This window comes from Pseudopipra pipra, chromosome 5, assembly GCF_036250125.1.
Source record: "Pseudopipra pipra isolate bDixPip1 chromosome 5, bDixPip1.hap1, whole genome shotgun sequence".
Classification (NCBI taxonomy): domain Eukaryota; kingdom Metazoa; phylum Chordata; class Aves; order Passeriformes; family Pipridae; genus Pseudopipra; species Pseudopipra pipra.
This window is the reverse complement of record NC_087553.1, coordinates 69,657,677-69,681,772: the sequence shown is the minus strand read 5'-3', so window position 1 is coordinate 69,681,772 and position 24,096 is coordinate 69,657,677. Positions and strand designations below refer to the sequence as shown.

Genomic DNA, 24,096 nt, shown 5'->3' with positions numbered 1-24,096 from the left:
CTTCAGAGCACGGCTGTTAAAAAGAACACAATAAAAATCCCTAACACAGCACCAAGATTCTGAGCATCCCAGCTCCGAAAAATACCCAAAGCCAGCGCGAAGGGCACAATTCACAACAAAGTGAGACTGCTACTGTTTCAGAACCCACACAGAATCATTGACTGGCCACAAATGAGGAAGCACATGGAAGTACAAATGAAACAAGTCCAGCGACACACCCTCCTTTGTTCGTGGCAGGAATATTTACACTACAAAGCGTTGAGGCAAATCGCCTTTAGTTTCAGGCGCTGCTCATTGGCCGCCGCGTTTAATACACACACACGCCTGGCAGAGCTGGAGTTTCGACTGTCACACGGCAGCTCTAGATTGCAGGGCAGGCAGCAAGCCAGAAAACCATAGAAAACAATTATTTAATGGAATTATTCTAATTGAACTGATCCTCCACAAGATACATTTGTTGTGAACGGGGCAGATGTGGGATTTTTCACTCCACTGTAATTCAGTGAAAGCTGAAAACCGGCTCCCCTCGCAGCCAGCCCTCAGCGCAGCTGCCTCCTCCAAGCAGCAAATGGCACAAAGAAAGTTATTCTCGAGCATACGAGGGCGAACAACTGGTACAGGAGTTCGGAGAGAGCGACTTTTAAGTCACCACTTGACTCTATTCAGCTGGTAGTTCAATGGCTTCGGTGGTTTCCTACAAGCAGCCATCCACGCCACAGAAGGAACACAAAACATCGGAGAATTGGCTCTTCGCTGGCAGTCCCAGCGGAGACCCCGGGCTGGGAGAGGGACACGGACCCCCGGGCTCGGCACAGCCAGGGGAAGCCCACAGGACTCTGGACCCCTCTGTCCCAACCCAGCACGGCCAGCCTGGCACTTCCCACCACATACCTGAAGTATTACAAAGAACAGAAGAGGGAGCAGGTACAGGGAGAGCGGCGGTGCCAGAAAGTCAGATTAAAACAAGGGCTCAGCCATCCAAATCCTCCCTGCTCCCGACCGGGGCGGCACTGCCGCCTCCCACCTGGGCAGAAAAGGGGGTTTCTCGAGGGGGCCTCCAGTGTCCGACCCCCCAAACACCTCCCCAGGCCCCTCAGCCCCAGCCCCACTCTGGCTGTGGCCCCTCACTCTCCTGAGGAAAGCGCCCCCCTCACCGCCGCCTCAACTCATACCAGCCTTACACTGGGACTCAGGGACATCTCCACAGGGCTTCCCCCGAGCTCCCTCAGCACTCCTGGCTTAGCCGCGTCCCGGCCCCTCACAGCCCCCCGCACGCTGCCCCCTCCCCAACAGACACAGCAGGGAACCTCCAAAGACAGACACACACAGACACAAACCCCTCCGCCGGGAGTGGAACAGTCCGGAGCACCCCAGTACCCTGCGGGAGCCGGCTCCCGCCTCTTCCACCTCTCCGGCCCCGCGGGGGTGCGCGCCCCCGCCCCTGGGGAAGGATGGTACCGCCCGCCTCCCCTCAGCCCGCAGGAACCCGCCCGTTTCAATGGAGGGTCCGGCGCGGCATCTCCACACACACGCGGCCCCCCCCCCCCGCGCCCCGGCAATGGATGGGTCCAGCCGGCCAACCCCGGGGGCCGCACAATGGCCGGAGCAAAGTCCCGGCTCGCCCCTACCTTTTCTCGGCTTCCTCCTCTTCCCGGGGCCTCCCTCCCTCCCTCCGCCGCCTTCCCCAGCGGCGCGTCCCTGCTCGCTGCCCCGGGACCGGCGGCCTCCGACCAGGAAGTGCCCCGGTGTGACACCGCCGCTATGGAAACCTCCCCGCCCCCGCCCCTCCCACAGGGCTGACCCGCCGCCGCCATCTTGGGCTGGGGACGAGGCGTCCGCCCGGAGCCCCTCCGGGAGAGCCGGGGCAGAGCGGGACAGGGCGTCGTGTGGGGGAAAGAAGGGGGAAAACACAATGCAAGTCTTGTGGCCTTCAGATGTATCGTGGCTGTGCTGCCAGATCATGGAAGACCCCCATCATGGAAACCCATTCTCCTGTGTCCAGGTCTGGGCTGCTCCATACAAGGAAGACAAGGAGCTGCTGGAGAGGGTCCAGCGGAGGCCACAGAGGTAATGAGGGGTCTGGAGCATCTCTCTTTTGAGAAGACACTGAAGGAGTTGGGCCTGTTTAGAGAACACTGACAGAGGATCTCATCAATATGCATAAATATCTCCAAGGCAGGTGCCAGACTCATTTCAGTGGTGTCCAGTGACAGGGCAAGGAACAATGGCCATAAACTAAAACACAAGAAGTTCCACCTCAACATGAGAACTTCTTTCCATGGAGGGTGGCAGAGCACTGGAACAGGCTGCCCAGGAAGGTTGTGGAATCTCCCTCTCTGAAGACATTCCAGACTCACCTGGGCGTGTTCCTGTGTCGCCTGCTCCAGGTGACCCTGCCTTGGCAGGGGGGTTGCACTGGATGATCTCCAGAGGTCCCTTCCAACCCCAGCGATTCTGTGGTTGTGTGTTTTGGTTTTCTCTGGCAAAGCACCAGCATTGGATACAGGAGGGTTGAAGCACAGGTCCATGGCTGAACTCGGGCTTGTGTGTGACAAGGACTACCACAGGATTGACAGAGAGATTGTGGAGTCTCCTGCACTGGAGATATTCAAGAACCACAGGGACACAATCCTGTGCCGTGTGCTCTGGGATGGCCCTGCTTGAGCAGGGAGGTTGGACCAGATGACCCACTGTGGTCCTTTCCAACCTGACCCATTCTGTGATTCTGTGGGATGGGCTATATTGCTCATTCCAGCTCTCCTGGCATCCTGCACCCATCACAAGAGCTTTGATCCCAGCCCTGCCTCTTCCTTAAGCAAGTGCTCCCACTCCCTGTGTGCAAATTCCTGGTGCATTTACATCCCCGTGCTTTGCATGGGGCAGTGGAGCCGGTCACAAACAAAACTGGAAGGGAGAAAGCACAGCAGTGCAACTAACATTTTGACATCTCAAATGCCACAGCAGTGTCGTGACCAGAAGGGTTTAAATCTTGGTTTGAAAACAAAACTGTTGTGGTTAAGAGGGAATTTGGAGTGGCAATAAAATAGGGTGTTACATTCAGAGCAGAATTAAAATAAACAGTGCCTAAAATGTAGTACCAAAAGTTGTCCAGTAACGATAGAAAAACAGAGCAATGTCCTGTAAATAAATGTTTTGAGTGTTTTAAACAATCCTGTGTTTGAGCCACAATTATATTTAAACAGTTTCTATTCAAATACTAACCAAGGAATTTAGCATAATCTATAAAATATAAACACTTTAAAATAGGCAATTCCAGACAACTTGCACTAGGAGTTGTGGGGTTCTCGACTTCCAATATTAATTTTTATTAAATTTTGTAATCTTAGGACATTTCATGACAATTTGTAGAACACATTACTCCATTACTCCAGGACAGATTAGATGAGTTAAATAATTATTGACTGGTTAGCAAAAGATCAGTAAATCTCCACAGATATTTCCATTTTTAATAGGCTTTCTGTCCTCATAGTTCTCTCTTATTTTAGATGAAAAAGAGTTTGAATAGTGTTACTTCTGGAAAAACTGGAAGTATCACCCCTGGTACACGTAATCCCCATGCCAGCACATCTCACTGCCTCCAGGAATGTGGGAAATCTACATGCTGGGCATGAGCATGGCTGCATGTGACACCCATTTCATGTAGGAGAAAAAGGCCAAAGGCAGTGAGACAGAGCAGCCCAGATTGCTTTTGTCCAAATTTCCTCTCCTTGTGCAGAGAAATTGTAACAAAAACCAGAAATGTATTGCTTTGCAATACATTTCAGAAAATAATTGTGATTAACTAACCTATCAGTATCCCATCGATCCCAAGAGGGATGCTGTGGTCGGACCTGGCTTATTCCAATTTCAAGACTTAATTGTGTTTTTAAAAATTTTAGAAGGTGTTGGGATATAAAAATATTACTTAGCTTTCTGCCAGCTAGGGATTTGTTTCCTCCCCAAATGGCTAATGAGTTAAGATGAATGTCTTCCACAGGGAGCTCCCTGCTTCATCAGAACCATCTCATTTCTATTTCATGCATTCTCAAACTGTAGATCATCGGTTTTGTTTCCCCATATGCTCTTTGTTTCCTGTTGCACCACTATAACTGGGATGTGGAACAGTTCTGAAATCACAGCTTTCCAAGCGGCTGACAGTGGGATCATACTTGTTTTATCACTACTCCCACATACAAATCCTGCAATATCATTTCCAGCAACACTTTGTTTTTTATCACAGTTCTTAGTCTGAGAAAGTGTATCCAGTCACTGTTATTTATAATGCTTAAAGGTCCATGTGGCATCCCAAGAACATAAAGAGACGCTGCCTGTGCCTGTGCTCTTTGCCAGGAGCGTGCTTTGGGAAGCAGGGAAACCTCACATGGTTCTCCATGTTGTATCTACACTGTTGTATCTACACTGTCCTTAAACTGGTCCTGTGTGCAGCCTGCCAGCCGACCCCATGCTGACAGGCTTCATGAGACTCCCAGCGTACCAATTTATCTTCCATGTCACGTGGGCAGAGTGAGCAGCGTGGGATACACGGTGGAGAAGTTGCCTGGGTCCAGTCCATCTGCTCTCTACTTGGAAAACCTGCAGCTTGCTCACCAAGTGTGAACTTCAGTTGGAAACATGTAAGAGACATTTAGAATCACATTTACAACCTTTCCTTAAAATTCCTTTCTGAACCAGGAGTATCTGCTAATGGCAGGAACATTCAGGGGTCACCTCAGGAGATGACCTTGAAGTTCAGATATTGCAGCCACCTTCAGCTGGGTCTGGAGCCCCAGAAGTGAAGATACTGAACCTGGTGCAAACTAACACCTCATTGCACCGAGCGTGCATTGGGATGCACCACAGGGGTACAGGGAGACAGCTTTGTGCAGGCAGCAACTCAGTCAAACTTTAAGTCCCCACCAAAACCAATGGCCAAAACTAATTAACCACAGTGGTAATCACAACACCACTCCAGTGAGGTTTGACAGGTTCAGTGTAGCAGTCAGGGATGTTGTTACTGCACAGACAACAGTGACGACCCAAAGCCACACTCTCTCTCGCTCAGGGGGACCCAGAAGGTGGATATCCACTCATGGATATCCAATAAAAAATACTTACCTGGTGGGGGTAAAGACAGTCCTGGTCAGTCTCCTCGTGTGCCATCCCAGTCCCAGCACAGCTTTTCCCTCACAGACCCGCTGGACTCCAAAGGAACACAGGAATTCATGCTGCAAAAGCAACGAGATTCCCATCAGCAGCCATTCCTCGGTGTGCTTTGCCCTCTGGGGTATTTTTAGCTACAAGGCTTATGAAACCCATTCTCTTCAATAAAACAGCATTTTAAAAAATTAAGCAGAACACAAAGCACATGTGCAGAGTTCTGTGAGCCAACTGCAACATCTGGAATTAAATCTGTCTGTCTGCAGGTAGTGATTACAGCCTGCTCTCACTGTATCCATGAGCTTCCTCCCCTGGGAGGCCTGCCCAGCAATGGGACAAGGGCATGAATTTGATGACCCGGGCTTTGAATTGGCAATTGCGGACTGGAAGTCCCAAGAACTTCTGGAGCACCATCCTGTGGTGCAAAGGCACCCTAAGGCAGCCTCCCTGAGTCAGTCCATTGGGCTAAACATATAAATTCACATACGAACACATGATTAGAGGTCTGGAGCATATCCCCTGTGGAGACAGACTGAGAGAGTTGGGGTTGTTCAGCCCAGAGAAGTGAAGGCTCTGGAGAGACCTTACAGCCCCTTGCAGTACCTAAAGGGGCTCCAAGAGAGCTGGAGAGGGACTTCTGACAAGGGCATGGAGTGACAGGACAAGAGGGAATGGCTTCAAACTGACAGAGTGCACATTTAGATTAGATGTAAGGAAGAAGTTCTTTCCTGTGAGGGTGGTGAGGCCCTGGCACAGGTTGCCTAGAGAAGCTGTGGATGCCCCATCCTTGGAAGTGTTCAAGGCCAGGTTGGACTGGGCTTGAAGCAACCTGGTCCAGGGGAAGATGTCTCTGCCCATGGTGGAGGGTTGGAACTAGATGATCTTTAAGGTCTCTTCCAACTCAAACCATTCTGTGATTTGGTGGCACAGCTACAGCCCTGAAGAGCTTGACTTTGGCTTTACAAAATTATGCATTCTGTGAACCGAAAAGACCGCAGTTAGTAGAATTTTCTTAGTCCTAAAATAATTTTTAAAACTGGTTTTGGACTATTCTTTTCCAAGCTGTGTTTGTGCTATAGGTTTGGCTTAGTTTCTGTGGTGTGTAGGATTTCCAGCATATTTTCTGTGGCATATGGCATTTCCACTGCTGCTTGCAGATCGTTTTCGAGGCACATGAGCTAATGGGGGTTTTTCTGTGTCACTCAAAATACGAACCATTTATGCACAGGCATGTACCTGGAGAGTGAGCGGCTCAGAAGATCCTGCAGGTATCCAACAAACACAAACCTGTCTATTAGTCTTAAATTTAAACATCTGCCTGTTCAACCTCTGAGACTTGTCACTTCTGAAACCTACTGTAGTCATTACAAAGGCTATCACTTCAAATACCCGATTTGAGATGAAGTGCTATAGGACTATGAACAATAGCTGGCAGATGGCTATTCTTTACAGTATCATGAAGGACATCAATATTTTATAAGCTTAAATGCCCTCAGCTGCTGTACCACCTGCCGGGTTTGCTTTCATTTACTTTCCCCAAAATGCAAGTGGTGGGTGACTGTTTCAGGTGTTACTTCCAGCCCATCACTTGCCTGATCATGCCATGGACATTTCCAGGAGCAAAACTGATGACTTAGGCAGAGGTTTGCCTGTACAGCATCAGCCACCCTCTGATCTGGAAACACTGCATTGCACAGGAAGGGCTGTGCTGGAAGCAGGGATGGGAGTGGGACTGGGAGCAGGAGGGTTTGCCCTTTGCTTCACTATTGAGTGCTGATGTCATTTTTCTGGCTGCCTAAAGGACTGTTTTCCTTTCCATTGGGGTTGTTCCCTTGCCCTCACCCAGTCCCATTGTCTGCAGGCTCCCTTGGTTTGCAGAGGTTCAGGTTTCACCCATTCAGGCCTCTCTTCCTGCTTTTGGTGACTCCTGCCATGGGAATCAGACTTGAATGTGTGCAGTGCTTGCTGCCTGATGAAAGGGCATATTTCTGTCAGATTTTCTTGATCTCCTTCCTTTTTTCCCAAATTTTCTGTCTCTTCTAGCATTTTCTTGCCTTTTCCCATTTACATCCTTCTGTCTTATTCTTTCTGTTACATCAGTACTCTCTCATTTCTTTCTCTCCCCTTTTATATGTTGATTTAGGTTTCAATACTCTTTATCTATGAAAAGTACACATGGAACAGCATTTAATACACAGTACAAAGAAACCTTTTAAAAATGTCTCCTTAATACCAAGTAGTTTTTCAGTGAACTGAAAAAATGCCCAACACCAAAAATGTGTCACTTCCCTGTATATCCCACATCATAGAACTTCCCAGAGATCCTTTTCTGCATTGACTACACAGACAATACAAGATGACTGTGCACAGCAAATACAAAAGCCTGGCTGAAGAAGGCACATGTGGCCGTATCTAAACTGAAGCATAGGATGGGTTTAAAACATGAAGTGGAGTATTTTCCTGAATCTGAATTTTAGATTCTTGTTAACAGGATTTCATCCTGCTCCCACAGCAGAAGGAGAAGGGATTTGGTGAAAGAGAGGGAAAAGCTGTAATCAAATCATACAGCTTTCAAATCAAGGAAAAGTAGAACATAAAACAGAGGAAGAAAAGGAAGGATAAGAAGACAGAAGATTAGATTTTATTGGCAATGATGCACAACAAAACAAAGCATCAGCTTCATCTTTTGTGGTTTTCCAGGACAGTAGCTGAAAGATATGTTTTTGTAAACTGCAGATCTGATGTAGAGTTACAGCAAGACAAAGAACCAGGAGTCTCATGACAGTATTTTATAGAGTCAGTGTTCAGAGTACAGTCACTATTAAAGTTTATTATCAGTCACCCATAACCACCAGCGTGTCAAAAGTAACTCAAAGTTAACAGAAATAGAGTCATTTCTTAAACACCAACAAATTTAAAATCCTCAAAGGGATTCATTTTCATGAAGTTACAAGCAAATGAAAATGGGAGCCTGTAATAAAATGTGTCAATGCTCTGTGCTGTGATAGTGTATCCTGCAAAAGGTGTAATTACTTGTCTAATGTAGTGCAAAAGTTAAATCTTTATGACCTTTTCCATTTGCTGCTGAAATGAGCAGAGAAGAGTAAATGACTGATGGAGGAGAAATATGTTCAGTTCGATCAGGTAAAGCTCCTTGTGGAAGATCAAAATCATTTTTTCCAGCAATGTGGCATTTAGAGTTTTTCCCTGCTCATGCAGAATTTATGTAGCACAACGTGAAATGGGGGATGCAAGTTGGGCTTTGCTTTTTTCCTTCCCCCTCTGCCTTGAGCCATCTGTGTTCGGTCCAGCCTCCTGTTAAGCAGAGTGAAGGTTTCCTACGAAGCCTTAACTGCAGGAATAGCTTGCCAGGGAAATGGAAGTCCTATGGCACTTATCTGTTCCCTAACCAAGCCCATATGGAACCATAAAGTGAAACGAGCCAAGGAGAGGGTGGCCAAGCTGTTTCACACCTGTGAGGAGCAGAGTTTGTTTCCCAGGAAGGGGCCATTGCACAACTGGCACCCAGGATACCCAAACATGGGGCGTGAGGTAACTCACATTCCTGGCCCATGAAGGAGATGTGCTCACAGATCCTGCTGGGGCTGGTGTTTACACCAGGTACCCAGTTTCAGGGAGCCACAGTCCCTGCATACAACCACCGTTGCTGATAAAGGCACCCCTCACCTTTGGCAAACAAAGCCAGCTTTAGTCTGTAAAACAGGGTGAAGCTTCCCAAACTTTTGGCAAATACCTTTGGAGTGTAAGCATGCTTTATCCTTTTTATGCAAAGAAAAGCTTTCTGAAAGGTGAGGTATCAACCACCAAAGAACAGGCTATTTTCTCGAAGTTTCCTTACAATCCAATAATTTACTATCGCATCTGGAGTTATTTCTCCTTCCGTAACCTCAAGATAATAAGCAGGATTCAGTCTGACCACACTTCAGATCGATCAACATCATGAAAGGTGGATTTTCTTAAATACTGGGTTGAGGGGAAAGTGAATTTGTGCAAGGACACACATACCTTGAGATATATGAGCCAATCGGCTTAAAATGTTGTTTTGCCCTGACCTGACAAGACTTGCTGTCTGGCAACACATAATCTCTTTGAATGTACTCCCAGAAAGGTGATGGCTGTTTGAAAACCCTTCTGAACTGCAGTTTATCTCGATGGCTGACACCTTAATAGAAACGACAGAGCTCTGCGGGAGCCCCGGGACGAGCAGGTATTAATGGGAGTTTGTGTTGATTCAGGGGAGAAATGGATAAGGAAAGACTCAGAATCAACTTGTTATAGGTTTTGTGCAGAAGTTTAAAAAATTGTGTGTCGAGGATTTCGAAGCAGACACTGCCAATGGGGACTCCTGTTTCACTGGATAAAGCCACGGGGCTTTGTCCTGCACATCAGGATGTTTTCCTAAGAGCGTCCTGCTCTTGTTCGTCTCCGTCAGTGCGATTTAAAGTTGTGCATTTAAGACTCGAGTAAGCTCCTTTGCAAACACTCCTGAGAATGGGATCAAAATGGGAAGAGATTACAAGTAATCTAATTATGTTACGTTCCATTTGAAATCCTTCAGTGTAAAAATTAAAAGAATACGACACAGCTTTGCAATATGCTGGAGTTCACATGGAAGTGCATGAGCATGTGGGAGCGAGGCAACATGTGAGAAAATATCATGTGTTGGGTGTACAGCAACGTTCACTTTAAATAATCCAACCCTGAGGCCTAGAATGGTTTGGTGAACTAAAAATAAATTCTAAGAACTTTACACCCTCTGTCATTAATGTGATGCTGGCCTTTGCCTCTTATTGTCTGGCCACAGCTTATGAAAAGGCTGGAAATCAAGAGATCTTGTATCAAAAAATCAACAGCAAACACAATGCTGGTCAGCAAGGTTGTGCCTGGAGCAGCACAGACACTGAGAACTGACATCTATCTGCTCATGGGGCAGACAGTGAAAGCCTGCTGCTGAATGGTCTGTACATTTACACCATAACATTCACCTTCCAGTAAGGGCTGTAAGAACATCCATAGTCACTAGAGACTGTTTTGAGTAATTCTTCATTTCACAGTCTTTCAAAACTGCACAAGTTAATTGAATTAACTTTGTAGGACAAGAAGTTGTAGTTTCACTGCACCACCTTATGATCCACATTGAATCAGGCCTCAAATTATGTACTGAAAGTCTGATGTTCACGTGTTCCAAATGTACTTGGAAGGAGGATCTAGAAAGCCCTGAGGTCTCACTCACCTCATGCATTAAGTGCTTCAGGGGATCTGGTGGGAAGCTCAGGTGTGGTACTTCCCCACCACATCACCACCAGCACTCCTGATCCATGAGTGATCAAATTCAGAGCTGATTTGGTCACTTAGGTTTTGGAATTAAGGCTGTCCTTCCTAGATTTGGGCCAGAGCACCACCCAAATCCTGAACTGTGCTGTGAGGTTCCTCAAAACTGGGACTGTAGAAAGTTCTTCAAGACTTCTTGTCCAGCTCTATTTTTATTATCCTGAGTTATGTCAAAACTGGATTCAGAAAACAGGTTCCTTTTCATTTTGAATTCAATCTACAAGCTTAAGAAGTTTCTACAAAATCCCCCTAAGAAGGAGAAGGTTGGATTTCTCTTCATATTTTCCTCTGATTTTAGAAAATGGATCAAGCTTGAAAATTCAGACCTGCATTCTGCCCTCCACCACAGGACTCACGTTCTAATTCACTGTAAGGCTGCAGATCATTTGCCAAGGCTCTTTCTAGCCCAGTTCCAGACATTTGGGCACATCTTGATCTCATGTTGCAGTCTGGGTCCGTCTGATCACAAAAGAGCAGCGAGGGAATCCTCATGTTATGGTATGTGCTCTACAACCAAAAGACACAAATACAGTTCAAACAATGAAATAAGTTCTGTACCAGTTGCTGGCCAGATGGTATTGTGAATTGTTATAATTCATCAGCAAAACAGAGGAAGGAAGTGTTTTAAAGCAAGATTATATTATTTTCCTTAAGTTCTTATTATGAAATCTTCCTGAGGTGAACTTTCAAGACTTGAAAACCCTTCCAGAGGGGATGAATGGAACAGGGCAAACCGGAGATTTGCTGGGGAGGAGCTGAAAACGAGAGAAAAGAACAACATGCTGGTGAAATAAAGGAAGAATCCTTTACCAAGCTTTCAGTTTGGGAAGACAAATGAAGAAAAATACAAGTAATAGGGAGAAAAAAAAAGTTGTACATAAAAATATATGGTGTTTCTGTCCTCTTAATAATTCCAGATTGGAAAGCACTCAGGGTCTTCCCTCCCACTGGAGGGAAATAAGCCTGAAAGCTGAGAAAGCAGATAAGGCCAGCAGTGACATATTCACTATATAGGGAGGCTGCAAGATTTAGCAAATTACTTCCAGCAAAGTGCCTTGAGATCCTTAAGAAAAAATGCTGAGAAAAATGCATTTTATTTTTGCTGTCATTTAAGAAACAAAATACATTTGAAAACCATGTGAAAAAATGTGTCTTAAATGAAAATGACCCCTGACCATCAAGTTCACTCCAGTCAAATAAAACACATCCTGTTTTTGTAACTTTTTTATACAAGGCAGATCCTGCTCTGTATAGAATTTCTAGCCAAGGATTTGACCCATAGTTGAAATTTTATTAGAAGCAAGGGAGGAGGTAATGGAAAATACATAGTGCTGCTCCTGCTTCACTTATGATAAAGGGTGAAATCTGAATTTGGGAAAATATAGAAAATGGAGTAAGTTCATTGTACTGTCTAATTAATTTTTTTATTCTATATCTAATTTTATATATTTTAATTACATATATAATGTCTAATTAATTTTTTTAAAAATTTAATTAAAAAAACTAACTAACCTAAAATTAGTTGGTACAAAGAGTTTAGAAATCCTCTGGCAGTACCAACATAGCCACAGTATCAGTTAATTAAATGACACAAAATGTGTCACTTCAAATACATCCTGGACTTGCCATACAGTCATGGATATCTGTCACAAAAGCTGCATCAGCCTTTCCTTGTAATTTTGTTCTGGAACATCTGCATTGAGATAGAAAAGCACAATCGTGTTGTGTCCTGCACCAGTCACACCCAAGTCTTTTCCATAGGAAGATGGAATCGTTGGTGACCCTCCAACACCTTTATTGTGCATAAAAGGATCTTTTTCCTCCTTGTCTAGAATCTGTGGGAGAGCTGGGAAAAGCCTGGCATGTGCAGAGGCTCTGGAGAAGCTGTAGGTATGTGGGGCCACAAGTGTATCTAACCACTGGTTTTGTGACACTGCTTGTCCAGAGGCTGCTGAACTCTGTCCTACAGCCTGTTTCCTGCAGGAAGTCAGCCCAGAGGATCTCCACATCCAGTCTCCACTCCAGGTGGGATGGACCTCACTTAACCTGAGGTGTCTGCAATGTCTGTGCCTGTATGCAAACCAGGTGTCTGGGCTCCCACCCTGGGTGCTGGAGGGCACTCAAAGGGCTTGAGGGCACGAGGCAGCTCATTATAAAACACTTACAGGTGACTGGATTGATTCCACTCTAAGCTCCACTGACCAGCTCTCCATTGATTATACTGGGAAAGAACTCCATGAGTCCTTGCTCAGGTGTGAGCAGCAGTCAGTGAATCCTGAGCCCTCTCAAGCTGACAAGCCCCCAGTGCCTGTGACAGCCAGATCCCAGGTCAGCACCTACGTGCAGACACCTAAATTTAGGTGTCTTAATCTGCTGGCTGAGTCTAACCTTTACATTAGGTAAATGAATCTGCTTCCAGCCAACTTTGTGGAAACACAGGTTCAAAATCCACATTTGAATGACTTTGATGAAGCAAATGGAGAGAAGTAGAGTGTTTGGAAAATATAATCTGAAGTGCTCTGAGAACTGAGTATAAACCTGTATAAGAACCAAACAGGAATGTGCTCTGTCTGTGTGGTATCTTGCCTTTAAATATACACATACCTCCTACTCAGCTGCTCAGATGCCAGAACAGGATCTGCCTTTGTAGAAATAGATTGGGATCACTTGTCCTTTTTATGATTATAAGCTCATTTTCTATTTTTTAGTAGTAAAAACACACTTTGTCATTGTTCATCCTTCCTGACAAGAAAATGTTTACATCGACAATCCTAAAGATTCTTGGTATTTCTGTTGCAAATGAGAATCAAGGATTTATAGGTTTTAGTGCTTTCAGGTGGTGGCATTGTGTACTCATGTGCTAAACACTTAGCATTTATATAGAGTAAAAAACATCAGGCACAGTCTATTTTTGCAAGAGATGGTCTATGTAACTAAATGTTTTCAAGGCTAATTAAAGCATTCTCATACAATGACAATGAGTGTCAGACAAATACCTTGTAATCAGGCAGCACTCCAAATGTGCTCCTGTGTTCACACTGGATATTGCTGATAATTACCCTCTTCCCAATCATATTATCATAGAAAACAGAACTGGAAGGGACACTGAAATGGACTCATCCACTGCATTCTCCTGCCCTCAGCTGGATTAGCTATACCTGACGTTTCTAAGTACACCTTTTTTAAAAATATATTAAAATAATCTCTTGTTCTTTATGGGTTTTGTTGAGGATTGGACAATATTTGATTTCCTTTTGGGATATGGGAATTGTTTGGATGAAAGAAATAGGTCAAAAAATCCCCCACACTTCTTGGTTTATTCCGAATCTTGGACAGAATGCAGCTACAAATTACCTGTCCATACAAAGAAAGGAGACTGGCTTTTATTGTTCCAGCTGTCATGTTTGGACATAACTGGAAAGGGAACATTAGACTTGAAGATATGGAGAGGAGAATTATTCTTCATCTACATCCTACCTCTTCCTACAAACAGTAATAAAGTCTCCTAATGATAATAACAGGTGTCCAAGAGCCAGAAAACTATTTCTGAGTAATTTCAAGTCATGCAGGTCTAATAACAGGAACAGAACCAAATTATCCTCTTGGATGCATGTCAGTCTTTTTTTACAAATGAGTGGAAGCCGTAGGTGTGCAGCTGAGCAGGATGTAGTTCACAGCCTGCAACATTCCTTATACCTGAACCCCTTCCCATGGTGAATCAGTGTGAAGCTATAAAAAGAAAATGGGGATTCCTCAAGACAAATTCTAATCCCTGCTCCAGCAGAAAAGAGCAGATGGAAGAAACAAACAGTGTGTTACAGGAGAACTCCCCCAGCGCAGGACAAGTCCTGAGGTGGCCTAGAGCTGATGTAGTGAAGAAACGAGGGGACATCAAAACATTTTTGGTTTTCTATCATGTGATCAATGAGGCTGTGAGCAGCCAGATTTACTTTAAAACCAGCATTAGAGTTGCTCTAGTTTAGCTTGTGTATACCCAGCTTTAGTACCTAAACTTGAAGATCTGGGCCAATATTTTCAACATATTGCTGCAAACATTGCTCTGTGTACTCTGTGTGTTTCACTCCTTAAATCTGCTTAAAAAGGAAGGTCAGAAAGAGAAAAAAATAAACTATAGATGTTCTGTCTCACATCTATAGTGAGAGCAGTCCCCATTTCTGGGGGAGCCAGGTCTCAGACGGAGAAGAACAAGCCCTGAGAGCAGCTGCTGAGGCAGGACTGACAACCACCCCCAGAACCACTCTGCAGTGCTGGCTCAATGTTCACCACGTTCACTGGGTGTTTGTTCCAGCCCCTGTGCTCAAAACCTCTTACATCAGCTTCATTCCACTCCTGTGACTGTTACTCCCAACAATCCTCTTTTCAGAATCTCTTCTCCTTTCTCTCTTCTTTCTGTTGGTGTTCTCAAATTGACTCCCACATCACCAAGATACTACATAACCTACGTGCTTGCTATCAAATTACAACCTTCACTTTACAAATACATTCAGCTGCTTTTCTGCAGCTCTGAGCATTTTTGGAGCAGGGAGTACAGTGTCTTGTAGTGGGGAGCCTTGTACTTTGTCAGCCTTAGGCACTCATGTAATAAATGATTTACCATCCTAATGTCCCTGTAATTTCACTTCTATAGGTTGGTCCAGACCTAGGCAGCTGATTAGTGCTGATGTGCACCGAAGAAAAGTAGTTGGTGTTCCAGTATCAAAAAGCTGTGCAATTATGTACTTAGGCTGCTCTGCAGTTTTGGGGATACAAGGTGCTGTCTGAATTCCATTTTGTGCTGTTATGGCTCTGAGATTGCACAGATATTATTATCATAGAATCACAGAATGGTTTGGGTTGGAAAGGATCATCTGGTTCCAATGCAGTTTGGATAGCACTGCATAGCCAAAAGCTGAAAGTAAGTCTTCATGAACTGTCATGAGATGCCACTGCATCAATGCTTGAAAATTGCTGTGCCAGGTCCAGGACACCTGGTGCCAGTAAAATCTATAAGAATCCAGCCACCAGCTTCAGGCAGGACTGAGATTCAGCTGGCTTGCACAGTCAGAAACTCTTCTACCTTCAGCAATCCAAATGAAACATTGTGCCACCGTCAACAACCAAATGTGCACGTTCATGAGAAACATGAAGAACTAGAAAAACTTCACAGCCATAATTAATTCATAGAATCATATTTCATTTGCCTCAGATGTCCAAATATATGCTGTTCATCTTCCTGAAGGTTCCTGCTGGGAATAGCAGTGTCAGCTGAGGTGCTCAAGTTCCTAGAGCTGAACACACTAAGCACAAAAGGTACTTCTGAAAGAAGAAATAAAAAAAAGTCATAGAATCACAGAATATCCTGAGCTGGAAGGGACCCACAAGCACAATGATCACTGCAGTCCAAATTTAAATAAATTACTACCTAGAAATGGCCTTCTTTTGCCTGCTCCAGAACTAAGCACGTAAATACCAATGAAGGAGAAATGCAGGTGGCCATGTTTAAAAAAAGGTGATATATTAAACTACATTATTTGGAAGAGACCTAGCCAAACCCTCGTGTTTGCATACTGTACAGATCTAATTGGACAAATCATGTACCCTTATTTAAGTAGGATGTAAATTGAGGAAGCATTTGATTTCCTTGCCTCTGGTGAAAAGGGAGGTGGAAATTGGCTTGCACGTTTCTCTTCTGCTGCCTTGTGAAACCCAAGCAAAAGTTTCTATCACGAGTGGTGTGAAAAAGTGAAAATAAAAACAAAGATAAACTAGTCAGTTGGCTGTTTAAAATAAATGGAAGTCTAAAAATTCACTAATGGGATTAGTTCATTAAAATATTCACTGGTAATTTGTAAGTCCATTGCCATATTATGAATCTTTGCAGTACTAATTGGTTCAGCTCTCAATAAAACAGATGAATAATGATGAAAATCTCTAGGTTACTGTAGTTGTTTTTGTGCAGGAGGCTGTTCATGAAAACAGCAGTGTAATTTTAAATGTAGGAGTTTAACATGATCATGAAGGTTATTTTAGCTTGGTTTCCTGTGGCAATGTGATCAGACTATTCGTCTCCTGCTACATTTGACAGCAGGTTGAGGTTCTCAGTGATCCTCAGTATCCACCTCTCCTGAGAACAGCGAAGGCTGGACAGACACTGGAGACCCAAATCACCACCTCGAATAAGAGAAGAGCCACAGACTTTGTGTTCGACCTGCAGAACCCCAAACTCCTCTCACCACAGCACGTGTGCTCTGGGAATGGTGGGGAGGAACGGGAGGAACGGTGGGGAGTGAGAGGGTTGGTGACACCTGTTGTGTTAGGGGTGTAGCAACACAGGTTCCTTCTCCAATTACAGAACTAGCAAAGACTGTTTACTGCTAATTTGAATTCTGCCAGGCACTGCCACAGTAACCCTAAATTCCCCTTATATGTAATCCCTCTCTCTCAGTGTGTCTGTTTGGCACATACACAAACCCCCTGTGTCTCAGCTTCCTTCCACACCCCATAACTCCTCTCTGAGTGAGAGGCAGGGCTGGGTCTGGCTCCAGGAGCTGAGGATCGATGGACACACAGGTGCTGATGGATCGGTCGGCAGGTCACACAAGAGAGATGATCCCTGAGCTTCTGCTGCAGCCTTTCCCTCAGGGTAAGCATTTGTTTCTGTCTTTTTTTCTCCTCAGCAATAATTTTTCCTGCAACCTTTAACATCTCTTCCAATCTCCTTGACAGATCTGGGGGACTGGCAGACATAATTTGCCGAAGCTTCTTTTTTCCTTCGGAAGTAAAATAATTCTTTATTATAAAAATGCCCCTTTTAATGTGTGGGTTAGCATTCCCTAAATACAGAACAATTTTCTTTCTTCGTCGTGTATTAATGTTTCCTCTGCCTGGAAACAGGAATCACGAGCACTTTGACACAGAGAGTGACAGGATGTTTCTCCACAATATGGGACAGCTGTGTTGGATCAGGCCATTGCCCCCTCCTTAGTGCCAGCACACTGTGAATTTAACATGTGTGGCCTTGATAAGATAAAAGGGCACTGGAAGAGTATCAGGGCCAGCTGCACACCCTGAGCCCAAACTGCTGCCTGGCATTTCCTACCATAAAGAAAATACACATGAGCACTTGGCAGCTTCCCTGGTGACTCCTGGTCCTGCCTCATGGCTGCCACATCTGTCACAGCACGAGGGAGATAAGATGTAAGGTGAGATAAAGTAAAATACAGGCCATTGAGATAGGTAAGTCACTGCCAACCCATTAATGAGCAGCATTCTGGGTCAAGCCCCTTGCAAGAAATGTTTCACCTGAGGACACATGAAAGCCTCCTCCTCCTCTTGTCCCAGTCTGGCATGGACATGCCCAGCTTCAGCTCCTGACTGAACTAATTTTTTCTGGGACTTTGTAAACCTTTCTACCCAAGAAGGATGTTGTCTGTGGGCCTTCTGATGGTGGTGGTGCCGCCAAGGAACTATTAACTATTAGGGTTCTGTCTTTCTCATGCAGTATTCTTATAGGATAAAAGTCCAATTTTATTGAGAAATAAATATTTTCCCCGGTTTTAATATGATGGTTGTTATGAGATGAAAAGGATTGAAAGAAAATGAAACGAGCTGAAAATTGGCCAAAGGGCAGGAAACAGGTGAACGGGAAGAGTCCAGAAAATTCAACATATTTTGCTACAGAAAAGAAGTTACTTACAGAGGGAAGGACAAGGTGGGTAGAGGGTGAGAACTGTCATTTGCAGAAGGGGCTGAGAGCAAAGCCAGGCCACGATGGCTGTTCACAGGTATAAACTACTTACGCCAAATTTTTGCTCTTAGCCCCAAACAGCAGCTACAATTTACCTCTTCATTCACAGCAGTGGTTTTGTCTGTAACCACAGCAGAGAGACACTGACACCTGGAAGTGAATCCTGAGATACACTCAGAGGATTGTCAGGCTGGGAGGATTCTGGCCCTCTGTTCTTCCAGCCCAGTCCCTGGGCTGAGATCAGTGCTTGTACCTTTCTGTACAAATCCAATGTACAAAACGTACACTGTGGCTGAGGGGAATGCTCACACCACCTGCAAGAGGTATCTGACCCGTTTGCCTCGGCTCCCAACTGTGCTGATTTTGGCTGGGACAGGAGTTAGTTTTCTTCACAGTGGCCTGTATGGGGCTGTGTTTTGGATTTGTGCTGGAATCAGTGTTGATAACACAAGGATGTTTTTATTATTGCTGGACAGAGCTTACACACACTCAAGGCCTTTACTGCTCCTCGCCCCACCAGCAAGGAGGCTGGGGGTCCACAAGGAGCTGGGAGGGGACACAGCTGGGACAGATGAGCCCAACTGCCCCAGGGGATATCCCAGACCTTATGACACCATGGTTGGCCCGTAAATCTGGGAGAAGAAGGGAGGGGGGAATGTTCAGCGATGGTGTTTGTCTTCCCAAGCCACCATTACAAGCGATGGAGCCCTGCTTTCCTGAGGGTGGCTGGACACCTGCCTGCCAAGGAATGAATTCCTTGTTTGATTTTCCTTCTGCGTTTTTTGCTCTCCCCATGAACTGTCTGTATCTAACACACAAGCTTCCTCACTTTTACCCCTCCGACCCTCCCCCCAGTCCTCTCGGAGGAAGGGAGCAGGAGCAGCTGCGCGGGGCTGAGTTGCCAGCGGGGGTTAAACCCCGACTCTGGTGCAATCAATAGAGAGCAGGAGAGCGGGAAGCAGCCTGGAGAGGCACTGGGAGCAGGCGGCTAATTTAGACACTCCGACCAGCCCTGCGGGGGAGAGCACGTCCCTATTGATCGTGTAGGGAGCCTTGCAGGATTAACTATCTAAATTGGGAACCTAAGGTTAGATGCTGGGAGGGCAGGAATGAATGCCACCTTTTTTCCAAGCCTGTTATAGCCTCACATATAGTTTGTAATTTTGATCATTGTTCACATCTTGAGAATCTCACAATTGGAAGGCACATACAAAAAAATCTAAAGATAACGCCAGGGAAAGATAAATTGCTTTAAAAGTGAGGACAGTGAAGGATAAAAGATGAGTGCGGGGAGGATAAGAGAAAAACAGCAAATAAAGAGGAACAGGGATGGGTGTAGTGACAAAAGGGTCGTTCACCTGGTTCGCAGGCTGAAGGGAAAATAAGTAGCGTCCATTCCACGGAGCAGTGCTGCCACACAGTGACAGAGGAGCAGCATCTGCGAAGATTTGCAGCAGAACTGACACTGAGGGCTTTATGTCTAATATCGAAAGCAAACAGGACACTGGACCGTTTGCCGAAGGAATGCAAAATGTAGTGGCAGGAGGCAGCAGTACTGCCAGGTAAGGACCTCATCTGAGCCTTAGTGGCAGGTGTTTAGCCTGGTTCACAGGTTACTAAAAAATTCTCAGTAGCAGTCATGGAGTTAAAACTGAATTCAAATCCTTTATTTTATCAGAATAATCAATAATTTCTTTTTTAAAAAATTACTTTCTCACACTAAACTTTTCTGATAGTCTCCCAGACTTTAATCCTATAACTGGTTTTTAATTACTACTTTTAGTAATTAAAGCCTTTCTAAAGAGAAGGTTGAGGTATTACTTAGTCTTTCGCTAACTAAAGTATAATAATATCTCTTCAAAGGAAAAAAAACAAGGCTAGAACCCAAAGGAGGTTTGGTAGCAAAGTCTTGTGAATTCCAGGTGTAGACAAAGTAAAGTGCCCTTAGTTTCATGCTCTTAGAAAATTCCAGCCCAAGTGGGTATTTTCCTGAAGTTTCTGTACTATTTCTATCCCAACACGAATACAGAAAACATAAATAGTCTCAGGATACAGTAAAAAATATTACCTGGACAGCACCCATCATGTGGTGCTGGGACTCAGCTCAGAATTCTGGCTAAATGGGAGCAAAAATGTAAAATCTTTTTTCACCTTTTCTTTAGTCAGTGCTGGAGGGTTCCATATCAGAGAGACCATGATGCACTTGTCTATCTCTTTGCTAGCAGAACTCACAAAGCAGGAAAATAAATTATTTTCTTTGGCTTGGGTGCAAGAACAGGGCCCTGCTCTCCCTGTTATCCTGGAACTACTACACTCCTGACCAGAATTAAGCAGCACTTAAGTTCTAAAGGTGCTGAACCCTTCTGGCTCCCAGTGGGATTTGAATGCCTTCAGCAGCGTTGAAAAGCAGGTCACAAGATCCTCTGGGAATGCCAATGTTTCATGAGAAATAATTTGCATGAAATTCAGCCAGGGATGTGTCTGCCCATGTTCCATAGAATAGTCCCAGTTTTTCATCATAGCACTCCAACTGATAGCTAGAAGTGTCTTTATGGATATATTTGCCCATTCCCACATGTGCATGTGGACATGGTTTACATTTCAGCCACATCCCAACAAGTTCTGCCTTTGCCCTGGGATGAGCTGCTATTTATAACAGCAGGTGCTCCTGCAAGATGCATGTCCCTTCTGGGATCACTGAAAGCCAAGGAAATAAAGACCCAATTAAATACCTGTGCTTCATAAAGAAAGGGATCCTGTATCTTTATTGTCCATGCAGGCTATTCAGCAACATTGTAATGGAGATCCCAGCAGCTGAGCACACTTGAATCTCAAAACATGCTTTCCTGCACAGTGTGATACCCTCAAAGTTTCTGTAAGGATCATATCCCTCCTCATCTCCCTTTTTATTTTACATGAAGGATCAATACAGCTAAAGGTTAGAAAAGCCCTGTCTGGTACTTGCAGCCCTGGCTCCTAATTGTCTCCAGTTGGAGCTGTGAGCTCAGCCATAACCACAATGCTGCTGGCAAATGCTATAAAAAGGAAATCTGCCTGAAATTGGAAAAGTTTTTTTTCAGTACTTTCTCAGAGAAGGCAGCAGCAGGTCTGCTAAATGCGTTGGGGAAGCTGCAGCCAAAAAAACAGTCTGTAATGGGGGTGGGTGTGAAAGGAAACATGAGGTTGTCAGTCAAAGTGAAAAAGAACAGAATTTCCAGGGAGCTGGAAACACTATATAAAAATAAGCTTTTTGGAGAAGACCAAAAAAATTTCTTTCCTTGGAGATGGACAGAAAAAGGACAAGCAGATGGAGAAAGAGAAGGCACTGGAAGAAAAAAAAAATAAGGTTGTATTCACAAGCTTGAAAGAGGTCACTGGTTGGAGTTGCAGGGGATTGGGAACTCTTCCCTGAGTGTTCTCCATGTGATGGCCTTTGCCACACCAAGCAGGGACTTTGAACACTGCTGGGATCTATTTAAGATGATCTCATTTGCTTCTAAATGGATTTTTTTTTTTGGCTACAGATTCCTATCACATATTAAAAGCAAATTTTGGGAAAACTTTTCAATGAATGACCATGAGGCACGAACAACCATGAGAAAACAAAGATGGGCAACTGGGGAAAGGCCAGAGCAGAATTAGCTCTCAAGCCTGTCAGTGTCCTTCAACACTGAAACAGGTTTACAAACCCACTGTTGCTCTCACATTAGAGCCACAAAGCCAGTGATCCGAGGGCTTGTGTTAGACAGTATAAAATCAGTAAGCAGAAAGTGCATCTCCACATTAAGGTACTGTTTGTATAAATAAATATATTATTAAACACAAAATTCAAGTGGTTCTTTTATGAGGCTGATGCTCAGAACTGAGAAGCCTCCATTGCCACTAGAGTCAGAAAAACTGCAGGGGTTCAACAGACACTGATGAAAACTGGAGACACATCTGGGAACCTACAAGCACTTGGCAAGAACTCACAAGAATAGGGAGGTCAGGAAGCAGGAGCACAGATCTATATTTACAAGGAACATATGCTGGGCATATATCATTTTAGGGTACCTGTAACTCCTGGAACAAGGCTGCTTGCTGTTTGGGCCTGTCAGCATCTCTCCTGGCAGATGAGGTTGTTCACCAGCTGCCTCACGCGCACAGCTGCTCCCTTCCCAGGAGACTGCCTGAGCCAGGTGTGACAGGGAGGGGTCATTGCTCTTGGGAGTGAACAGAGAACAGAAGAGTGAAAGAAATGGGAGAGGTTATATTGCAAAGTGACATTTTCTGGAAGACCTATTTTGAGTAATTGGGGTCTGCAAAGAGTCGTGTGTTTCTCAAATTAGAAAGACTTACTATGCATCGTGCCAGCAGTTGGCAAAGGAGAGCTTTGGGTTTCAGCAGAAATATCAGTGCAGAGGGACCCACTTTCCCAGATCCAATCCTCTGGTAACCCAGGCAGGGACATCATATAACCCCCTTTAGAAGCCTCCTGAGCTTCCTCTTTGTCTTCTCAGATGGCAAATGCTTGTCCTCAAGACAGCAGCCATAAATCCTTTCGTATTTGTCTTGCTGGACTCAAGGAACAACACTCCCCTCATCCCTCATAATAGAGTCTGTTCTGTGCTGTTTCCATTCTCTCTGCCCCTCTTTTAGCCTGGCTTCTGGAATGTGGGCGACCAGAAGCATAAGCAATAATTAAGCTGTGGATATATATCTCTAAAATACTTTGAAATTTAAAATCACATTTGAAGTTTAAAATCACCAAATCACCTCTTAAAATCATATTTGCCTTTCTTTCTTCTTCTTCTTCTTGCATGCATCATAGGGGCCACAGACTGACTCTGTGGAATCAATTAGAACACACAAGGTCTACTCCATGACCACGACTATGATGATGAGCTCCCAGTGAGTAAACTACAATCTTATTAATTCCTAAGTATATGACCCCAAGCCCCACAGAACTGAATTTCATCCCATACCAGTTACTCTTGGCCTCGAAGCGATCTTTCACAAGAGGCAGAGCATCCCCCTGTACTTGGTACTGGTGAGGCCACACGTTGAATCCTGCGTTCAGTTTTCAGCCCCTCACGACACAAAGGACATTGAGGTGCTGGAGCGTGTCCGGAGAAGAGAACGAAGCTGGGGAAGGGTCTGGAGCACAAGTCTGAAGACGAGCACCTGAGGGAGCTGGGAGTGTTTACCCTTAATAAGAGGAGGTTCAGGGGGAGGGGGGGGGAATGACACGACAACACACCTGATGGCCATAAACTAAAACACAAGGAGTTCTACCTCAACATGAGGAAGAACTTCTTTCCATGGAGGGTGGCAGAGCACTGGAACAGGCTGCCCAAGGGAGGTTGTGGAATCTCCCTCTCTGGAGACATTCCAAACCCACCTGGATGTGTTCCTGTGTCACCTGCTCCAGGTGACCCTGCCTTGGCAGGGGAGTTGCACTGGATGATCTCCAGAGGTCCCTTCCAACCCTAAGGACGCTGTGATTCTGTGAATTCTGTGATTCTGTCGCCTCATTGCTCTCTACAACTCCCTGAAGGGAGGGTGGGGGTCAGTCTCTTCTCCCAGACAACCACCAACACAACAAGAGGACCGGGGAGTTTAGGCTGGACATCAGGAGGAATTTCTTCACGGGAAGGGTGATTAGACATTGGAATGGGCCGCCCAGGGGAGGTGGTGGAGTCACCGTCCCTGGAGGTATTTAAGGAAATACTGGACGTGGCCTGGTGTTTAAGGAAAGACTCGGTGCCCTGCTCTAGTTCACATGGCAGTGCTCGGTCATGGGGTGGACTCGATGATCCGGGAGGTCTTTTCCCACACGGCCGCCTCAGCGCCACAGCGCG

The 24,096-nt window shown here is 45.2% G+C and overlaps 1 protein-coding gene and 2 long non-coding RNA genes across 6 annotated transcripts in view; 1 reads left to right on the top strand and 2 right to left on the bottom strand.

The window, feature by feature from the left end:
* Nucleotides 1-1,746, bottom strand: part of USP6NL (USP6 N-terminal like) — a 117,327-nt gene extending 115,581 nt beyond the window's left edge. Inside the window, exon 1 of one of the 2 annotated variants that reach the window (XM_064656513.1) lies at nt 1,629-1,746. The gene's annotated coding sequence lies outside the window, so the exon portion shown is untranslated. Of the gene's footprint in view, nt 1-1,172; nt 1,255-1,628 lie in introns of those variants that run through there. The other variant, XM_064656514.1, reaches the window with a different exon arrangement.
* Nucleotides 1-3,170, top strand: part of LOC135415034 (uncharacterized) — a 621,260-nt gene extending 618,090 nt beyond the window's left edge. Inside the window, exon 2 of the long non-coding RNA XR_010430944.1 lies at nt 2,180-3,170. This is a non-coding gene — a long non-coding RNA (uncharacterized LOC135415034). The remainder of the gene's footprint in view (nt 1-2,179) is intronic.
* A 100-nt stretch (nt 3,171-3,270) lies between these two features.
* LOC135415035 (uncharacterized) lies at nt 3,271-24,078 on the bottom strand. Of its 3 annotated transcripts, none has more exons than XR_010430946.1 (4): nt 23,637-24,078; nt 23,221-23,428; nt 22,310-23,082; nt 3,271-5,225 (listed from the first exon to the last, which is right to left on the bottom strand). It is a non-coding gene; the product is annotated as an uncharacterized LOC135415035 (long non-coding RNA). The 3 variants fall into 3 exon arrangements; XR_010430947.1 differs by having other exon boundaries at nt 22,310-22,458; XR_010430945.1 differs by having other exon boundaries at nt 22,310-23,428.
* Nucleotides 24,079-24,096: the final 18 nt, after the last annotated feature.